This window comes from Anas platyrhynchos, chromosome 1, assembly GCF_047663525.1.
Source record: "Anas platyrhynchos isolate ZD024472 breed Pekin duck chromosome 1, IASCAAS_PekinDuck_T2T, whole genome shotgun sequence".
In the NCBI taxonomy this organism is placed as follows: domain Eukaryota; kingdom Metazoa; phylum Chordata; class Aves; order Anseriformes; family Anatidae; genus Anas; species Anas platyrhynchos.
Genome location: NC_092587.1, coordinates 55,473,066 through 55,494,845, shown reverse-complemented (window position 1 = coordinate 55,494,845; position 21,780 = coordinate 55,473,066). Strand labels below are relative to the sequence as shown.

Genomic DNA, 21,780 nt, shown 5'->3' with positions numbered 1-21,780 from the left:
CAGATTGGAGCCCCAGGCAGGAGAAGTGAAGGCGCATGCCTGGAGCAAACTGCAGTGTTGCAGCCACACACGAAGGAGGATATGCACGGAAAGCACAAGAGATGGACAGCCTGAGAGGCAGGCAGCCAGACGCACAGGAAGTTTAGCCTTTGCTCATCTGACAGTGATTTTGCCACTGCTGGGACAGGACTAGCTTTGCCTTAGGACAGTTTGACATCTTTCAAAGGCCTCTGCCTTGCCTCCTTAAAGGAAAGCCTGTAGGGGCTCTAGCCAAAAATACCCACTTCCACTGACAGCACTGACTCTCCTCCAAAGGTCTTAAAAGAGCTCAGCTGGGAGGGAGGTCTAAAGAATAGAGAAGTTCAACTTCAGCCAGAAAAATAAGTAGTTGAGAAAGGGGAGGGAACAGGGTTTCTTTTTTTTTTTTTCCCAGAATAGTTCTATCATTTCTGCCAACACTTCTTTAAGATAAAATCGGGTTGCACGAAAGCAGAAGGGTTTCCATATGAGGCTTCAAAGAGAAGAGCAACTCAGAGATTCAGAGAGACTAGGGAAACTCCACTCCCCACTAGACAAAAAGCACTTAAGAAAGGACATGGGTTTGGATGGACACCGAAAATTTGGAGAGTGCTTCAGGGTATTTCAAATTCACAGGCATGCCTCTTGTTTCAGATAGAACTTGTATTTCACAGTTTGCTCCCTGTTTCTCCACCTCATCTGTCTCCATTACTCAATTGTTCCAAGTAAAACTCCAAAGGTTTTGCTTTGCAAAATGAAGAATTGGTTTGCTATATCCCAAAAGACAAGAAATGTGCACTGATGGCATTTTTTAAATGGTATTATCATTCTGCTTTAACAAAGTTTAAGGCAATTAACTCCCTAAGAGCCTCAGGTGGCTGATTTCCTGATTACTCAGCCAGAGGGAATGTCATTGCAACTGCAGCAATTAATTAATTAACTCACACCAACTGATCGGAAGAGTCACTCCATTATAAAGCCCTTGCTTTGGTCTCTTGTCATTTTTTCTGACACTGCTGGGAGGTTGTTTTTAAGGATTTCCTGAGGTATTATTTCAGCTCAAAGATGGGTTCCTGTTAATAGTCATAGCCAAAGCAATCCATCAACTTTTGTCTTGGGCTAGAATGAAAAAGATCTGGGCATATATATCTAGTGAGCACACTAGCTATGCTCAGATAATGTGACTAAATACTTAGAAATCAGGAAAAGCCAAATGATCTCCTCCCTATCAGATAGCAGTGCAGGGAACAAAGCATGGCTATCAGACTCAGGTCTGCTCCCAGAGGTGTTGTTTCCTGCAGCAAATGGTTTCATCTGCAACAGCAGGGTCAAAAGACAGAGCTCAGAGCTCTCCATGCACCACTGGCGAGGTCTGGAGAGCTTGAGGAGGCAAGCTGAGTGGGTGTGCAAGTTTGTGCTCTGAAGACATCAATTTTCTCCCGAGGGTCAGCAGAAAGATTGGGGCCTTTGTCTCCAAGCCTCTTGTTTCTCTCCACTGAGCTCTGATTGCTCTTACTTTCTCTAGAAGTTATCTGAAACACACAGGCACTTGTCTCCTGCCAAGAAATGGTTGTGTCACGACTGTGTGCCATCATTTCTTTCTTTGTTCCTTTCTCACATTGATGGTGGATTTCAACTTTTTTTGGGCTCTTCTCCAGCTGCTGTCAGGATTCTTTGTCTTTTAAGCAGATTTCTTTGTCTTTTCCCATGTGGAAAAGGACAGTGCTTAGAGGACAGGTGGCAGGGGTCTCCAGTCCCGATTCAAGTATTGTCCCAGAGATGTCACCACATATCCTTTGGCTTCTTTGAGGCTTTCAGGTTTATCATGCTCTGTCAGTTGCTGATTGTGAAAAGCGAAAGTTGTGCAGCAGATCCCATCACCTCTGTCTGCAAAGTCTAGTATGGGGTGCTCCTGGCATTTCTGCGCAATGCACACTCCGCTAACCATTTGGTGCCAAACCAAGAAGTGCAGGCTGCCAAGCTGAGATGTCTCCAGGCTGGGCAAGGACTCGCATTGACAAAAATACAGCAAACTTCTGCTGGGATTTTGGTTTGGGGTTTTGTTTGTTTTTGCAAAGAAACAACAACAAAAATGTTTTCTTCTATATTTTCTGTAGGCAGTTGCTCAAGGGTGACATGACTGGAGGGTGCATGGAGGCCCACAACAGTTGCTTCTCCTCTCCTGGCATGAGTCTGGTAGCTGGAGCTAGCCTCAGTGTCAGGCAGTAGAGCAGGCAGCCTCTGCAATCACTGCTTGCTATCTCCACTTCTTCCTTTTGCAGTCTCATGCTTCTCTGTGATCCCCACACCCTCCTGATAATGGTGAAATACATGGACAGGGTTCATCATGCTCCCATTCTTTTCAAGGCCATATCCTCCTGTGGTAGTGGATTGCCCGGCAGGGAGCATGGTCATGAGCAACGATCCTAGCGATGAGAAAATCCTGCCATCTGCCCCAGCTTTGTGCCTAGGGACAAGGCAGAGCACGATGTGTCCATGATGCTGAGAGCACCTGTGCAGTGAGGCTGCCCACTCCCCTTCACAAACCGTGTATCCTATTCCAAGCTGCTCTAATGGTGTTGGTTATCCCTCTCTGATCCTGTTCTCTGCTTTTTTTTTTTTTTTTTCCTCTATACAAAAAAACACCACTGGTACCTAGTGTATTACTGTGAGTTTGTCTGATGGGGCTTTGACTGTCTATCGGGCAAACACCAAGGATTGTACTACTGGCCTCACTACATTTCATAGTCCAGAGGCAACCACATTCAGATCAAAGTTTGCCTGGCACTCCTGTCCTGTCTGGTTAGCGTTTCTCCTAATAACCCTAGCTGTCCATCTCCAACACTTCCTTGCCATCCATTGTGGCTTTGGCAGGGAATGCAGGAGGTCCATCCATCAGGGTGTGAATATTCCTTAAACGCTCTGGAAAGCCAAACTGAGTAGGGTCCCTAAAGTTCTTGGAAACTGTGACCCTGCTGCTTTAGGAAAAATGACAAAAACTCCCAAAGGCAAGAGGAGGTGACAAGTTGGCCTAGATGAGAGAGAAATGATTTGATCTAAGTTCTCCCATTGGCATAGACAGGCATGCTGGTACGTTTTTGGGGAACAAAGGTTACATCAAGTTTACATTTAGATTTGGAGGTGGGCACCCTTCCTCGTAGCCCTGGTGCTGCAGGTGTCCTGTCAGGAGATATAGCAGAGCACAGAAGGGCTCCTTTCCAGCTTAGGGATACCCACCTTTGGGAACCAACTGCAGTGGGGGGGGGATATGTATACTTTTAGGGTCTTAGACTGAAGTCAGGAGCTGGGAACCACTCCTGAGTCTTAAAGCATAGACAAAGCCTCAGTCCACCTCTGCAGAAGTTCTCTGTCCATAAATCAGGGACCTTGCTTTCTCCTTCTGTGCTGTACTGAAAAAACGTGTGAGTATGAAGGACTGAGGCAGTCAAAAGGAAGATTCCTGAAGTGGATACCTAATGATGTCAGCCCAAGACTTCATACAGATTATTTGTGATCAGTCCTGTGTGATGCTACAGCTGTGGCCTTAATGATTCACAGCAAGGTTCAACCCAGGATGATTCACTGTCATTCTGTAGAACAGCATTAAGCTACTTGCAGCTGAAGTCTTCCTTTTAGGCAGCAACAGGGACAAGTCTTTTTAAATGCAATATATCAGTGAGTGCTGAGCTTCTTACTCTTGACATGGATGTATTAGAATGAGTCTAGAGGAGGTCCACAAGAACTATTAGAGGGCTAGAGCACCTCTCCTATGCTCAGGGAGTATACTGTTAGGACAGGGGGAATGACTTTAAACTAAAAAAGATAGACTTAGATTAAATATTTGGAAGGGATTCTTTATGAAAGTGGTGAGGCACTGGAACAGGCTGCTCAGAGAAGCTGTGGATGCTGAGGTGTTCAAGGCCAGGCTTGATGGGGCTTTGAGCAACCTGCTCTGGTGGGAGGTGTCCCTGCCTGTGGCAAGGGGAGGGTGGAATTAGGTGATCCTTAAGGTTCCTTCTAACCCAAACCATTCTGTAATTCTATGAGTCTATGTTTCTATGACTGAATTGGTCCTGCAACATGTGAGGCAGTCTCAGTGTCAAGCAACACCCAAGGCTGCACTGTTACCAGTGATGGTCCTCCTTCCACAAACCAGCTCAGGCTTTCCTCATTCCCTCCATCTTCAGTGGCCTGCATGGTCACTAAGTCTCCAAATTGGACCCTGTATATTTTCATGCCCATTCCTCAGGAAAACACATAGCCTCTGTGAATGAAGGTGACCTGCAGTGCAAGAACAGCACACGAGCAATGCTTCTGTGGAGGCAGTGACATGAGTGATCTGAAATAACGTCAGTTTGGGAATCCCCATCTCTGGCAGTGACCTGTTGTGTATGCTTGGATGTGCATCTCTGCTTCTTTTGACACGGACTGTTGCTCTTAACCTCAAGTTCATGCTTTGTTGATTTTAACCTCAACCTCTTTAAGGTGAGGGCTGTTTCCAGCTTCAGGCTTGCAAAGTTCCTAATGCAACTTGATCTTGCCCAAAGCCTCCAAGCACTCTAATCAAAGCAATAATAATAATCTACTCATGGAACCGTATAAACATTAATCATTTTTCTCTGTCCTTTGCAGAAGAATGGTTGTTGGAGGAGGGTTACACCACCCACTTTGAGATAGGGTTATATTTCAGGATGCTATCACTATACTTAATTGATCATTTCTTTAGCACTGAAAAAAAAAAGTTCCTGCTCTTTTAATCTGTATTTACTATACTTGCAAACTGTTTGCTACATTGTCAAAAGCTATATTTAATTTTTATCTTTCTATATCATAATAGCACTTAAGGACTTCCATTACAGAGCAAGACTTGCTGTTCCATGAGTACAGAAGAAAAAGCAGTCTTTGCCCCAGAGAGAGATATAATGGTTATAAAAATGGTGATAATTCATTCTTCTAACACTTTTGTGAAGTAAGCAAATACGATTATGGTCCCTATTTTACAGATGGGGAAATATGTCACAGAAAGGTTAAGTGATTTATCTAGTACCATGCAGCATACCAGTATCAAGAAAAGACTAAAACACATGATCCCAGAACCAGACACAGCTCTCTAGTCTGTATTGTGGATCATTAGCAGCAACAACAGAAATGGGAACCAGAGTTTCTGACACAACTGGTTAAAAAATGCCCATCTATTTTTTGAGAGAGAAAACTACAAAACAAGAATTTCCCAGGATTGTTTTCATCTTTTGCCAATATTTCAAATCCCTGAACTAAATAATCTCTAATTTCCAAAACTTGTTTTCAAACAAATAAACCCATGTCCCCCAGTGTGCTGTTTCTCTTCCATTCCTGTTTCACCTGTATCAAAATGTGACTTTTAAAAATATTTACCTAAAGTGGCAAAGGTTAACCCACCAGATATTTGTTTCCCATTGTTCCTGACGAGACCCCAGCAGCCACACCTGCTCTGAGCTGTGTTCTGGGATGTGTCCCCAGATGGGGCTGGCCAGAGTTGGTTCCCAAGGGACTTCCTTATGCCAGGTGGGCTACACTGAATGAAGGAAAGCCAGACCCCTTCCCACCACTCCTGCAGCAATGCAGGTAGCATAGGAGGGGGACAAGCTGCTTCTTTGCTCTGCCATCCCCCCCTCCCCATTGGTGGGACATCTTGAGGGTCCTGTTTGAGGTTTAGGGCTGGTGTGTGGTCACATCCAGACCTCAGCCCGTGGTGTGGTACCACCACAGGGGAGGACACGTTGTGCCTCCTTACTCTTTGCAGTTTGGCTGTCATCATAGTTCATCTGGCACGACAGCAGATGCTTTCCTACGGCTTCAGGCCACAAAGAGATGTTTGTCTGCTTTCTGAAAAACGATTAATATTTAACTTGCCCAAAGTAACATCCCATTCCAGATGGCAGATGTGAAACCTCAGGTGTAGCCACAGCAAGGCACTCCTCCCAGCCTGCTGGGAGAACCAGGGCAGGCGCTAGCCCTGAAGTGCTGGCATGCCTTTCCTGCATGCTCACAGCTCCTATTCCGGCTGGAAAACTTTCTTTGGGAAATGGTATCCAGAAAAGTCTCCTCTGTCACAACCCCCAAAGGGCATCATCGTTTATTCCCTCTTTACCTTTTCACCTCTGCTTGCCCTGTTTGTAATGTGGAGTTTATGATGTAATTATATCTCACACAGCTGAAATTGTCCCCTTATCACCAGACTGATTACACTTAACAAGGCATAAACTCCCTCTGTCGTTCTCTGCCAGGAGTCCAATTTTAAGCTCTAATTGTTTTATAGGCCTTTTGCACTCAGGAGAGAAAAAAAAAAAAATGGTTGCCATTTACATATGTTGTGTAAGGCACATTTCTCACCCTCCCATCCACACGAATGCCTCTCGGGGACTGCCCAAATGACCAACAACCCTACAGTTTATATGCCTCAGTGCTTTCCTAATGACTGCGAGAAGCCTCGGCTCTTCTCCATCTCAAGTACAAACAATTTCTTAGAGGTGAACAGCAAAGGCCCCTTTCCAAAGCAAGAGATGTAGAGTTTCTGCTCAGGGTCAAGAGCAGCTGCCCAACAGCAGATGGGCTGGTGGCAAGAGGGAGAGCGCCAAGCTCTGCTCAGACCTCTGGGTGCGAGAGCTCAGGAAGGGCACTTTGTCCTGAGCCAAGGGAAAGCATGTACAGCCTTACAAAGGCCAGCCAGGACAACCTTAGTGACTTATGGATCTCTACAAGAGTAGCCGTGGGATTTCACAAACAGCACCTGGGTTACTCACAGCCAGCTCTGACATCTTTTCTGTTTTCCCTTTGATGTCTTTAATTGCTTCCCATTTTCCTCCTTGAAGAAAAAAAATAAAAAAAAAAAAAAAAAAAAGACACAAAGTGATACAGACACAAGGCATGCTTATTACTCTCTTCCTTTGCAGGAACTTAACTTATAAGTATAAATGAAGTCTGGGCAGCCCTTTGGAAATACCTTGATTAAATGCGTTAACAAGTCATGGAAGAGTGCCATTGCCGTGCAGCCTTGCCTCGCAGAGGTGTTAAAATATGCTGACTCTCTGTCACTTGCTTATTCAGTTTGGGCCATGTTTAATTATGGCTTACATGTATTCCAGCAGCACCTATGAGCCAGTCAAGAAGCGGGTGTTTCTCTTGCTAGGTGCTGTACAAATCCAAAGTAGCAGATAATTCATGCTGCACGTGCTTTACCCAGGGTCTTAGCAGGTACCACTTCTGCCTACAAATCCCAGTAGATCAGGCAGAAAAAGTGCCAGGCTAATAAGGAGAAATGCACACGCAGGCAGGGGGCAAGCAAGAAAATGTCAGATCAGCCTCACAGTCTTGTTTTTATTGTTTCGTTCTGGGCAATAAATCCACGTGGATTTGTCGTTTTCAGGTGGAGAACTAAAAGAAAAGGGGCAACATAAGAAGATGGGACCTGAGGAAGGGAGGGAAGAAGATAGAAGAAGAAGTCTATGGAAGCAATTTTCCCAGTGTTTAGGGCTTAGGATCACAGCCTGTGAAGCTGATCCTGATATTTTTTGATAGTAATATTCTGCTCCCTGCATGCATGCCCCTGTGGCAGGTGGTGTGAAAATTTCTAGGATAAGCTTTTGGTCTTTCAGTGCATGTACAGCACCTTGCACAGTAAGGGTCCCTGCTACCTGAGCAGAGGTACTGCTGTAATACAAGCAAATGGGAGGTGACCCACTGCTAAGAGAAAGAACTCATTAAGGGAAGGCTGGGTGGCCCATCAGAGCAGCGAGACCACCAGGAGTAAACTAGCAGCATGGTCAGAGTAGAGAAGTCCCTGCTGATGTTTTTTTTTTCTATCTTATCTGGCCCTTCTCCAGTTCCTTTGGCTGCTAGAGCTGGCTTATGTTGCAATATCTTCTTTTTTTCTCCTTCATTCCCCAAGCTCACTTGGCCCTAGGGACGTTCAGTGCCCTATTTGCAGTCCAAGCAAATGGCCTTTCACAAAATCCAAGCCAGATGCCCAGCTGGTGAACAAATCACATAGCTCAATTGATTTCTGTGGCACTATGACAATTTATAGCAGCTGAAGCTCTGGTTCTGTAAAGTGCAGTGAGCCTGAAAGGGAACCTGGAAGGGTTGCACACACCATAGGTTAAGGATGTATATCAGTGTGGGGGAAACTAGGAAAGGTTTCAGAGAGAAATGCTGTGAAGCAAAGCTGAGGAGCACAAGCAGAGCAGGTGGGCTGCCAAGAGAGGAAAACAGGGGAGCACTGTGGGTCAGGTGTAACGGGAAATGATTAAGCACACCAGGGCATGCTGGCTTGCTTTCCCGACACACTTGCTAACATGGTGATGATGGAGGAAAAAAAAAATGCACTAGATGCAGTTCTGTCAACTTCATAAGGACAGCATTTTGTAGAGCATCTTGTGGATTCTTACAGTGGCAAAACAAATTCAAGTGGGCACAGATATGGACATGATAGAGCGTGAAGGCTCACTGCAGGCCATGCCCTCTTGTATGTGCCCACCAAGGAAAGCCTCAGGAGGGGTATAGCAGGGAGCCTGCTATTGTTCCATTGTTTATTCTGGTTCCATTCATATCTTCACAAATGATCTGGAACAGTTTGGAGGAATTAGTAGAGAGTATGTGGGAGCCTGCTTTCAGAGGCAGACAAGGAGGAGAAATAACAAACTGGGAGATGGAGAAATTGAAACAACAGGAAGAAATTACCCAAATGAAACATTCAGCTTGGCAAAAAAAAAAAAAAAAAATGTAACCGAGATCAGGGAGGGGGGCAGGAAGAAACTAACCAAAACCACAGGTGCTTAATGGGAAAGAGAGAGCTGTAGCACTGGAAGATGACAAAGGGTCATAACTGAGGGCAAATTGCATACAACTTTGGCAAGGCAATGAAATGCCCTTCTCCATGCACAGAAGCACTATATACATTATGCAGCAGCAAGCCCCTGCTCCTCTTTCTCTATAGATGCCACACCTAAACTATTATTTTCAGTTCTGGGCATTTCAATATCCAAAAGCTATTGACAGAGCAATATATATTGATTACCAGAATGGAGACATTTAATTACAAGGAAAGGTGGAAAGAGCAAAGTATGTACCACTTCACTAAGCAATGAGTAAGAATAAATAGGATAATTGCTGACAGGTAGTCAGATATAAAGGTGGGACAGCAATAATACCAGAAGGAAGAGAACAATAATGGTAATGTGTTAGTTTGTGTAATAAGTTTCCCCTAGGGAAAGTAGTCAATCTTTGTGACGTGGGATATTGAAAGGTGCCATAAATCAACAAAAAATGTTTTGTAGGGAGTAAAGGTGTACCTGCTAGAATGGGATAGCTTGTTATACCCCCTAGCATCATTGAAACCAGAGATGAATAACATCAAAGACTACAATAGCCAGCCTTACTGCAAGTCAGGATCAAGGCATTATTAGCAGGGTGGAAAAAAGACAGCTCCGGTGACTAGGTGTGTTTCCAGGAGCTGTGCAAAACCATAGCTTGCACAGTAGTTCTCTGTGGCCAGTAATCCTTTGTCCCAAAGCAACTTGCACTGCACATGTCCGTATCAGGGAGTGCCATCCAACCATCTGCCTTGTTAAGCCACTGCTGCAGTGACACCACAAGGGGACGTCTGGCTGAAGGATGCTCAACCACTCTCCGTGCCACTCCATGGATGGAGCCAGGGGCCTGATTCCCACCTTGTACCATGTCTGTGTAGGTTGGGGGGTGGTGGTGGTGGGTTTTTGTTTTGTTTTGTTTTTTACTTGAAGAACACCATCCACACTGCCTTCAAATGCTTCCCAGAAGGAGGTATGTCTTCATCCTCCCCAGGCCATGCTGCAAGTGGCCTCTACAAAGTCCTAAATCAAGGCTTGCTAGGCCTGCCTCTTCTCTACCATCAGCCTTGAACCAATGAAGCGGCTTTATTTCAGTGGTATTGCAATTTCTCAACCCATAAATTAGAGGAGGAGAGGAAGGACAACCCATCTGAGTCTCAGTTACACAAGACAGCAGAGGGTTAATCTGAACGTGGAGTGAATGAGAGCAGAATATGGCTTTATTCTTGCCTTCGTGCCTCCTGCTCTCCTTTTCACTTTGCTATTACGAGAGGCCAGAAGGATAGAAAAGCCTATATATTACTTCCACTTCAGTTGATATGATCTGCCCCCAAGGGACTCCTCCCCTTTGTATTACCACAATTCCCAGGCCCTTCTTCCTCCACGCTCTCTTTTTCCATTATTCCCCAATTATTGTGTCTGATAAAAAATCAATTATTCCATTCAGTCTTCCCCAGACAGCTCCAATTCTGAAAGGAAAGGACATGCCTAACCTGCTACCAACCTGTGCTAAGCACTTCTGCTAAAAAGAAATCCTTTTAACCAATCCAGGAATCTGGAGCCAGATTCAGGCCCATCTGAAGCACACACAGACCTCCTCATTTCACAGGGAACTGTACATTTTTTATAGCAGGTGGGGTTATTTTTCAGAATGAAGTGATCTGAACTGTCATGCAGTAAATAGGAAGTACAGTTCCTTTTCTCTCAGTCTTTTCTTTGTCGTCTCCCACCCCCCCCCCTCTTTTTTTCTTTTTGTCATTGTCTGAAAGTCCAGTGGCAACAGGCTGCTCCGATACCATCAGAGGGGGAAATCAGCCTTAACTTAGCATTAACTCTGATGCTCCTAGGGCAGCTTTGGTTTGCTGGAAGGAGAAACAGATTCAGCCCCACTCTGCTAATAGAAGTGTGGGTACAGGACATGGTCCAATATGCAAAGATAATATCAGAGAAATGGGAGAAACTTCAGGGCCATTTCAAGGACATGTTGGCTCTTCAGTGGCTGGGGCCCATCTTTGATGCTGTCTTTGGAGAATACCTGGGGAAATAGCTAACATATCCTCAGCCATCATTGCAAATAAATAGTAAATTATTAGCATCTATCTGCAAAACACACGATGTACATCCATCTTGATTCTCCATAAAGCACTAATAATTGTTTTGATTAAATCCTAAGGTCCCATTTCATCTTTTTGCAGCTGCACAGAAAACCTGGAGCACCAGAAGCTGTAAGACACTTTGTAGCCCAGCTCTGCCTTCCCACAAAGCCTGCCCTGCGCTCTGCCACCCACCAAGGCAGGTGACTTACACGACACAAATCCTTGATGTCACTGAAGAGGTCTCTGGCATATTTCAGGCACCTATTTGCTGTGTCCTAGAGGTAGATGGACAGAGACCCCTACTTTCTGTGAATAAACCGATTAGTCAGCCTGCCTCACATGTGAACATACTTTGTTCATAATTTTACTCGTGTGAATTTATGTGCATGTATGTGCATTTACAAAGCCTGTGAGAGCCTGCTAAGGGACAGGGAGTCCTGCAAGAGAACAGCAGTCAGAAGATAAACCTCTTCAGCTTATCTCAGCAGGATTCTGGTCCATGCAGCTCCATCCTCTGTACGACACATGGCAGCTGCTGTAACAGTCAATGAGCAGCCCCTCCTGTTTTCCCACTGCTCTTCAGGCAACACACATCTTTTTTTTCATCACCCTTATAACCATGGCACTAGCTTGGAGACATCCTGGTCACAGAAGCAGCCAGGCTGTTCCCTCTCCAGGACACCATCTCAGGCTCAGTGTCAGCTGCCAGATGGGACAACCAAAACCCTCTGGGGCAGCAGGCACATCTCTGTCGGGTTGGCTGGGAGACCTTAGCCCCAGGAGACACTGGGGGTGTTTGTGACTGTGAGCAGGAATGCAGCCGAAGTGCCAGATTTGCAGCTTAGCAGTAGGCTCGGGGACAAACATTTTGGACTACAAAATTAATCTTCGCAAATTGCCGGGGAGAAAGATGTGAAAGAGCCCCATCTACCTGCTGCTTTTTTTATAAAGGGTATGAGTTTCACAAACTAGCAATGATTTGCAACCATAACCTGGGAGGAATATTTACTGGAGTTAGAGCCTTCCATAAAGATTTTAGATTAAGAGACATGGATATTTGCAAATGCCATCTAATTTCAAAAGCTGCCAAAACATCAGCAGATGCATTAGTTAGGAAACTAAGTTTTCAAGCAACTGCCCAGCATCTCCAACTTGTGCAGCTGGATTTTTCAGAAGATACAGCTCAAACTGTGCAGCCATAGGCCTGACCTTGTAGGCTTTGTATTGTATGCTCACAATGGCCTTAACTGGAAACATTTATTTTATGAGAAAAAAAAATATATGTCACGGAGCTTAAGCAGACAAGCTACAGCTGAACAGTCCCCAGAAAGAGACATCATTACAATTATATTGCCAGCAGACCGTGATGGTACCTCAGGAGCCAAGGCTGCACGTTGTGCTGCTGCTGCCTGGTCTACAACAAGACCAACCTTCTGGCTTCATTATTTCAGCTGTGTCCTACTGCCATCCCGGGGATTCTCCCTTGCCTATTTATGTTTGTGCCCTCTAGGTCACAAAGTCACAGCTGCTGCAGGTAGCAGAAAGGAGAGAGAGAAGGAAGACCAGCAGACCTGGGGAGATTGCAATCTGGAGTGAAAAAGAAATGAGTTCCGCCTCAGATGAAAAATGCAAGTGAAATGTGGAGAGCAAGGGGAAAAAAAAAATAAAAAGAGATTTGCAACAGACGTTCAAAGGGAGGAAGGAAAAAATCAAAAAAACAGGAGAACTGAAGGAGCCTTGGCAGTGACAGATAGTAAATTCATATGCAAGCAGGCCATGAAATATGACATGACAAAAAGCTGAAGCTGGAAGAACTTTGCCTCCACAGCCAGGCTGTGTCTGCTGCAAATGAGAGGAGTCACTGCTAGCACATACAGGCTTGACCTCTCCTTCTCCAGCTGCCATTGCCAGTAATGGTACCAGGACAGGGCTGGGCACCAGCTCTGGGCCAAATTGTGGTATGCACTGTAGGCAAGGCAGCTCTGCTTTGTCTATGGCAGCCTGTCTCGTCTGGTAAAAGGAAACTTTTTAGGATGAGAGCATGGGCTACTCTGGGAGAAAGAAGTTATCTGACTGGCTTGCAACAGCTGGTGAAGAGCAGCAGCTTACAGCTCCTGCAGCAGTAGGTCACTTTTCTCCTGCCCCTGAGGTGCTGCAGGAAGTATTAGCCCTTTCCAGATGAACAACACTGAGAGCTGAGGGGTTATACTCTGCTTTTAGCAGCTAAGAGCTAGAAACACGTGCCCAAAGTGAACAGAGTTCACTTTGGGAGAGCAGTAAAGAAAAAAAAAAAGAAAAAAGAAAAAAAAAAAGATGAAAGGGGCAGAGAAGCTGATTTACAAGGGAAAATAAGGGAGCATATGTTTAGCTTGGCTTAACAGCGATTGTGAAGAGATTAGCAGATAACCAAAAGACGTTTGAAGGATGTAGTCAACAAAGAGGGATCTGGGGGATGGAGAGGAAGGCTTGTGGATCACTGCTTGATGGAGTAGCAGGCTGCAAATGACCCAGACTGAGAATCTCCACCAAAGATGCCTCCAAGGCCAGAGAAGCCCCTGAGCAGCCATTGGTCCTGGCTGACACCCAGATGTTGTGCTCCTGTAATCTCCACCTCTAAACAAGGGGTGTGTGACCTGCCTCTGAGGAACGGGGTAGGTACTCCTCTGAACTGCTGCTGTGGGCAATTCCAGTAAAGCCACCGACCACTCTAGAAGTGGGATTCAGCCCTGCACAGTGGAGACAGCTGCCTCATGTAGCAGCAGTAAAATGCATCCCTCTTCTGCCTGGGCCAGTGTTAGCTACATGTATCTTCCAGTTATAATCCCACAGCAGCCACCTAGCACCCTCTTTTGGTTCCTGCCTGTGCAGGAGTCCTGCTTTTTGTGTGGGAGGACCTTTTGCCAGAGCCCTCCTGTTGCTCACAGAGACATCTCCAGGCTGCTGTAGCAGCACAAGCAACTGTGGCACCATTCACAGCTGAGGGAAATGGAAAAGATAGCCAGAACAGCATTTATGAACAGCCAGTGCTTTGGAAGACATGCAGAAGACTCTTCTCCATAAGAAATAAAAGTTCACATTTCACCAAAATGAATGGATCTATCCATCTATCCAAGGGCTATAAGAAGCAAGAACACCTTCACAGGAAATACAGCATACGTAAAGTACAATGCCCATAACGTATAAGAGACTCTGAGGAATGCTAGCAGCTAGTCCTGTACTCAGGAAAAGTATCGGTACTTACTCACTGAACACAGGGCACAGCGGGAGAAAGGATGAGCATCAAAAGATCAAACAAGTTGTGTTTTTTTTTTCACATAATATATCCCCAAAACACTGTGCATCAAAGCACTTTGCAAAATCTTCTCTGGTATCCGGCTGACTCATTCCTCCACAGCACAGCACAGCACAGAATCCAGAGAATATGTACTGCCATGAAGGACAAAGCATCTCTTCACAAAACCTGAAGCACCCATCTAGCTCAAGCATAGTTCGTAAATGTTAATCAAACACACCACTTAATATTCTCCCACGTGGCCAGTACCCAGAAGATACATGTCTAGGGGTCTGGAAAACAAATTTTTCTGTGTCTATGTCATTCTTGGAGCAAATCTGTGATGTCCAGTCCATCTCTGGACGTGTCCCCCATCTTAGTGCTCCCTGTGTTGAAGACAGCAGGCAAAGTCAGGAATTTTGCTGAGCTTCTGATGCTTTCATCCAGTGTGAAACTGCCTCTAGAGGGGGAAACGGGGCAGAGGACACGTCCACCCAGGCTGAGCTCCAGCCAGAGCCCCTGGCGAGCACTGCCGGCAGGCTGGCCCCACGCAGCTCAGAACAAGCAAATCTCTGCTCTGGCAGCGAGCAGCACAGCCGCTCCGAAAAGCCCACAGACAACAGGGCTTTGCATAACATCCAGAAGGCAAACAGAGCGCAGCATAAGAGGGCGAGATTTTAAAATAACAAGATGGCCAGCTGCCTGCCTGTCTAATCAGTAAGCTCAAGCAGAGGTGTGCCTTGAAAGCTGAGCCCACGCTCTGTGGTCCCTTAGCCCCTGTACCTTGACCCGGTGCCTAAAATCCCTGGGTGGGCTTTGCAGGGGACTGGAGTCTGTTGCCAAAATGCTGCTACATGTGAGCGTGCTGGCCCCTGACTCCCCTCAGCTCCTGAGGCAGTGCAAACAGCCCCTTAAGCAGCTCAGCCCGCTGTGGCTGCTCGCTGCTCCTTGCAGTGCCAAACGTAGCCCCCTTCCACACAGCAGCGCTGAGCAAACAGGGTTATGTGGTAATCTGATTTGGGGCTGGGAAGGCATGCTGCAGGGAGTGGGATGCTTTATGGGAGCCCACTGCTGCTGCCTCACTGTCTGAGTAGAGAGGAGGGAAGAGGTGGGGAACACCAGCTTCCCTTTCGTGTGGTGGGGGTATCCGAGGCAAAGCCAGTGAAGGAGCCCACAGCCTTCACCCTTCAGTATTCACACTGAATTACTGACCTCGAGGTATCAGAAAATTCAGCAGCATTTAAGTCCTAGGGGAACCAGGAGGTGAGCAGACCTTGGCTGAGCTCCAGACCTCTGCCAGCTCAGGACCTCCCCAGGGAAGAGCTGAGCCACGTTGCTGGAGAGCTTGTTTCCCTTCCTGTCCTACACCTACTCACCAGCAACAACAACAAAAACAAAGAAAAACAGATCAGAGCAGGGAAAGAGGGGGATACCACAGCACCAGCCAGGCAGTACTGGGAGAACTGCTCCCTAAAGCCAGGTAGAAGTATGGGGAATTGCTCTCTGGTTTTTAGCCGAGGAGAAGCAGCTGCATTCCCACCTGTTCTTCTCAACCGTAACTTCTGGATTTCCGTTTCTGAGGCTTTCAGTCTGCTGTCAGTTTAAAACTTGTTCCCATCCCAGCTGCACAAAATACCCGGTGCTGTACGTCAGCGCTGGTTTAAGGGAGTCATTTTAGTGACATTAATTTATACCTGGAAGGAAAGCTCCTAAACCATTTCTTTGGAAGTAAGACTGTGATAATAAGAGGAGTTAAACTGATGCAAACTCCCAGAGATTGCTGTAGTAAGAGGGGTCAGGTCAGTTTTCATCACCTATGAATCCAGCACATCAGATTCTTTTTTTCATTCATTTTTTTCCATAATTATTCCTCTATTTGCCAATTACCGGTACCACAGCATCATGTGTTCAAACAAACTCACATCTTCCCAGCCTGTCTTTGCATCTTATTAGATCCGGCAGTGAAATCATCATGCTAAATTTGTGCCTTCCTGTTTATTTCCACCACGCCAGATTGCAAGGAGCTGTAGACTGCGTGTTCCTTATAAATAATGATAGTGCTTTGCATTTATATAACCTTCCATCTGTGGATCAAAGAACTACACAAAACAAGGTTTGATGTTCGCGGTTTATTATCATTTTCACTTCTAGCACGGGGAGAGAGGAAGCACAAAGTGAAAGGTCCCCATTTACAAGCTAGCTTCACTGGCTAAGGAACAGCTTCTTTTAATTCCCTGACTCAACAAGCCCAGGGTGATTTCAAAGTCCTGAGGCCACACATGGATTGAAGGGGTAGCTGCAGGTACCCAGGACCCTCTCAACTTCAGGCTTACCAAAAGCCATTGCTGTCTATGTGGGTTTTTCTACGGGGAGATGAGGAAGAGCCTGCCTTGCTTCTGCAAGCAGACCCTGGGTCATCTCAGGCAAAGCAGGAGCAAGACATCAGTGCTAGGCAGGCTGATGGCCCAAGCAGACATGCTGCCCCTCAGAGGGACTTAAAGTGGATGACTGCTCTAGAATTAGGTGCTGATGACCACATACTAATAACGGGGAGAGACAGACATAACAAAAATACCCTCCTAAACAGCAAGCCTGGAGTGACCACTTGCTGAAGCCCATGTAGCCTTTCTGGCTGTCACCTCCATGACTGCATGAACAAAATCGTTTCTGAGTCAGCAATCACCTCCTATTCCAGTGCTTTTCATCAGTGCCTTGTTGTTTTCTCCTTCTAGTACACACAGCTTAAAGTCACTATGGCAGGAGTTAGCACCTCAAGCGAATGGCCTGGAAACTGCTCAAGGTACTGTTTTTTTGGTGGCAGTTCAATGCTCACATGTCCTAATGCACAAGGGAAGGGCCAGAGCAGGAATGAGGGGGAGTAAAGATGTCCTGCAAAGCATGAGTGGCAACTTTTAAGTCTCCTAATGGTATTTCAAGGAGAAAAGAGCAAACCAGTTGGCAGAAGAAACTGCTTTTAGTCTAAGTACTTGCTTTCAAGCTGGCTTCTTTAAGTCTCCTTTAAAGAAATCTTGTGTTGCTCTCTCTCTCTCCACTTTTAGACATTGCTTTTCCCTTTGAAAGTCTGCAACATGGTGATTTTGAGCAGCTCTTCCTTTATCTATGGGCTGGAGACACATGCCAAATAAATACTCTGTATCCCCTGATGTGTTCTTATCCATCAAAGAACAAGCATGGCTTTAGGCAGCATGAAATTGATTCTGCATTTTGTATTGTTCCCGCCTTCTTCCCTTCTTACCACCTGGCCCCAGAACAACCCAGCTCTCTCTCACACTCACTAAGGCACAAAAATTGTCTTCCATGGCATGGAGTCACCTCAGGAGAGTCAGAGTTTAAATATGGCTGAGGGAAATGCAGAGATAAAGAGCTTGCAGGCAGCTAATCTGTAAGGGGGCTCAATGCAATACCCTTAAATAAGGAGAATGACACTTCCAGGCAATGGCTATATTAATTTAAGAATATATTTTAAATTAACTTTGCCTCAATATGTAAAACCACTGTATATGTTACACGTGTGCCACCATAGTGATCCATATGGTCTCCATATGACCCAGTATCCCACACCTCATAGGTAGGATGCCAAATCCCACATGCTCCTGAGCCAGCCAGACCTAGCTGAGGGTTTCAAGGGGTATGCCCAGTTATTTCATGCATCATCCTCCCTTAGAATATGAGCCTTCCCATCCAGGCTACCTTAAAACAAGAACCAGTGCATAAGCCCCCAGCCAAGCATCCCTAGAGCTCTTGTCCTCATGTGTTTCTCTGTATTCCCCCGCCAACTCTTCTGTAGGCATTGAAAGGGTAAAACACTAGCCAAGTAAGGTATGTAGGTTGATAAGGAAGAGCTTCTTAGCTTTGTACAGTTTTAACTGAAGAGTTGAAAATCTTTGCAAATTGTCAGCCTTACAACACCTGGTACTCACAGTATCTCACCATTTTTATAATTATAAAACTTACCCAAGAGCTGAATCAAGGCAAATTTTCTCATTTAGCAATGTGTGGTACCCTCTTAAAGACAAGATTTATTATTTTTATAATTTCCCACTGCTCACAGGTAGGTGGTCAGCAAGAGTAGCTGCCAGTCCCCCCAGTCACTCATTCTCAGCTGGATGTTCTGGTTCCTGCCTCCCTCAAGTACCTTTACACTGTTTCCAGAGACATCTGGTCTTTGCAGAGCACTCAGGTGTCTCAAAGGTAGCCCTGCTATCAGTTTGCAAGGTCTTCTTCCAGCATAGATGGATCACCCAGCACTTGAAGGGGTTGTGGTGGAGCAGAAGGATCACCCTTCAGGCATTGCATCCATCCACGCTGGCCAATTGGGCTCCTCAGCACACAGGAAAGCACAGGCTGAGTACCAGGGAACTGGTGGGAATTTTCTAGAAAACTTTCCAGATGTTTATAACCTTTTATATAGCATGCCCTTCCTTCCCCTTCCAAGCACCACCATCAGTCCTGGGATATCTTCTCTCTGCTGGCCTCAGAAAAAAAGGTGACTGCCAAGAAGGCAACAAAGCAGTTACAAAGAACAACAAAGAAAAGGCACACGCACCTAAGAGGAGGGGTGCAGAGCTGGCAAGTCACTCTCCGAGGACAGTGTGATTCTCTGAGTCTCAACAACACCAATCAAGCACTGCAGATTTTAATCTTCGCTGTAATTAACTTTATCCAAATGAGCAGCAGGCTGACTGGCTTTGTTTGGGAGTCTTCTGGCAATTTAATGTGTCTTTAAAATGACTTGGCACTTCCAGAGGTTGAGGAGAGGGAGAAGAAGATTGATGCAGTGCCAAGCATTTACTCCCACTAATGAAAAGGAATTGCTAGGGCTGTTTGATCGTATATTGTACCCCATTCAGTAGGTGCTACTCAAATGCAGCTGCTGTAACCACAACAGTTTCCAAAGTGCCAGCAAAATACCTTCCTTCCCAACACATGCATTGCATGTAGCACAAACTGAATAGCACAGGTATTTAAAATTGCATCTGCAGCATGTAAAAAGGTAATGCAGCATGAAATCTGTCTCGTTCAGACTGAGGTAATGGAAATGACAGTCTCTGCATTTCTGGGCAGCCCTTGGCTCCAAGACTTGCACAATGCCCTGGCCTGACAAGCTGCACATGTTGACATGCAGAGGCAAATGCCAGGAACACTACTCTATTCATTGAAGCCTTTTGATTGAGAAGGGGATATAATAATACTACAGTGTTACACACTCTTGTAAAGGGAGGTACATAATGGAGTATGCTGCCTTTGGGGTGGGATTTAGTGTCTGTGAGGTCAGGATCTTAACGAAGAACCTGCAATAATCCCTGCATACTGTCCACAAGTCAGCTGCTTGGGTGTGCTCCTCTTGGTGTTCCTGCTGAACCTGACAGTAACTATTCTCTGATGCTGGTGTTCAGGTCAGCCCTCATGGTGTTAGCGCAGGCAAGCCTGGTGTCATAGAACCATAGAATCATTAAGGTTGGTAAAGACTTTCAAGATCATCTGGTCCAACCATTCCCCAACCACCAATGTTACCCACTAGACCATATCCCTAAGCACCATGTCCAACCTTTCCTTGAACACTCCCAGGGATGACGACTCCATCACCTTCCTGAGCAGTCTGTTCCAATGTCTGACTGCTCTTTCTGAGAAGAAATGTCTCCTCATTTCCAACCTGAACATACCCTGGCACAATTCAAGGCCATTCCCTCTAGTCCTATCACTAGTTATCTGTGAGAAGAGGCAGCCAGCAATGTGAGTGTGAGCTGGAACAGGCCAGAAGTGTGCCCAAGAAGTCTAACATGTTAACAGGATAGCCAATAACATTCCCACATCCAGGAACATTCCTTGGCACTGCTTTACTTACTATTGTAAATGTAGTCACTTTGTGCCACCCTGCTAAAACCATATTTCTTTGCAAATTATCTTTACTGAGACCTCTACCTTTTCCCAAAATTTTGGCAATAAACAAGCCAATTCATCACCTGTTACAAAGAATGCTAGGCCTGCAAGGATTAACATTAAATACGTATATATATATCAATGGTATGTGTCTGAGATGAATGCATGATCAAAAACACAGGAAAAGCCAGAAGTGAGGAGGAAAGAGAAGCTACTGGCACATTCAACCCGCAGTGTGCTAGGCATTGCTGCTGTGGATCCTGTTGTGGTTGGGTGGGGATTGCCACACTCCCCTGTTTCAAGGCAGATTGCCCATGAGCACGGGTGATGCTGAGCACCAGGGTGGAGGAGAAATTTCAGTCCCCTTGAAGTCTTCATCAAACTTCTCTGGGGGCACCAGGCTTCTTCATCTACCCGGAGAGAGTTTCTGTGATGTTCAGATAGCTTAGCCCTGGGCTGTGGTCTGCAGGCATGACTTTGAAGCTAGTGGGAACCTGAGGCTAGTGGGAACCTCTATTGGGCAGACCAACATATATTCGCCCTCCCTAAATCCACATTCCTCACTCTTTAATATAAAGGCTAAGAGATGCATATGCTCATCTGCACTGAGAGCATCACTGTGGGAAGTCAGGCCTCTTTATTGCTCAGTAGCATCTTATTTAGCAACAAGCTCTGCTGAGTTCAGGAGCTTTATCCCAGGGTAAATCACTAATTAAAAACAACATGAATATTGGGAAATCTAGCCCCATTGCTCCACTCTGTTTTACAGTTTATTAACTTAGCTTTGTTTTGTAGACAAATGTAAGGATTAACTCTTATTGTTTGTCTGCTTTGGGGCTTCTTTTTGTTTAAAAATAGAGCATTTATTGAGAAATCATTGACCAAACATAGCCTTGTGCTCCTTGTGAGAATCTGATAACAAGATGAATGCCTGGACTGCTTTGAAATGGACAGATCGATATTACGATATGAAAGTGAGAAAATGATTTAGGGTTAGAGGTGGCAAACTTGGTTCTGATCTCACACAGGACATAAATCAGATATTATACCACTGGAGTCAATGCCAGTGCCCTGGGGTAGATCTATTAACACAATCCTGAATCAAACCCAATAATTTTCAGGGTTGTGGAAAGTTAGAAAGGATGGTTAAGTGGGACAAAACAGCATATGAAATAATGTATGGGGCTATTAGGAGTGTTGAAAGAAAAAGTCGGCTTTCCACTTGCTTAAAACTGAGATGCTGTGAATTTCTGCTGGAGTGGTAGGAGGGTAGGAAGGAGGGGGGACAGTGGTTTGGAATGGATTTTTGCATTTTTTATTGAAATGAGCTGAAGTGCATCATCACTGTATGTGCACGTAATGCAATCAAAGATCCATGGAGCAAAAAATGTAAGTTCTGTTTCAGCAGAAATCCTTCCAGTCACCCAGTGGTAGAAGTAGGGGGTTTCAAAGTCGAGCTAGCCTAGAGAAGGAGCCTTTGATGCAGCCTGCCTTTGGCCTGAGGAGCTAACTCACATCTGGCAGATTGCCTTGGGCAGAAGCTTTTGTTGTCTTTAAATATCTCTCTCCATAACAGCCTTAATTGCTCCTTCCAGAAGGAAAAGGTTGGTGACCCCTCAGCATCACCCAGCCGTACAATTGCTACCAG

At 45.6% G+C, this 21,780-nt stretch overlaps 1 long non-coding RNA gene across 5 annotated transcripts in view; it reads right to left on the bottom strand.

Annotated features, from left to right (window-relative positions):
- The window catches only part of LOC106015667 (uncharacterized), a 159,395-nt gene extending 140,457 nt beyond the window's left edge, over positions 1 to 18,938 (bottom strand). For all 5 annotated transcript variants that reach the window (XR_003494973.3, XR_011809433.1, XR_011809429.1 and 2 more), the window contains exon 1: positions 18,799 to 18,938. This is a non-coding gene — a long non-coding RNA (uncharacterized lncRNA). The remainder of the gene's footprint in view (positions 1 to 18,798) is intronic.
- Positions 18,939 to 21,780: the final 2,842 nt, after the last annotated feature.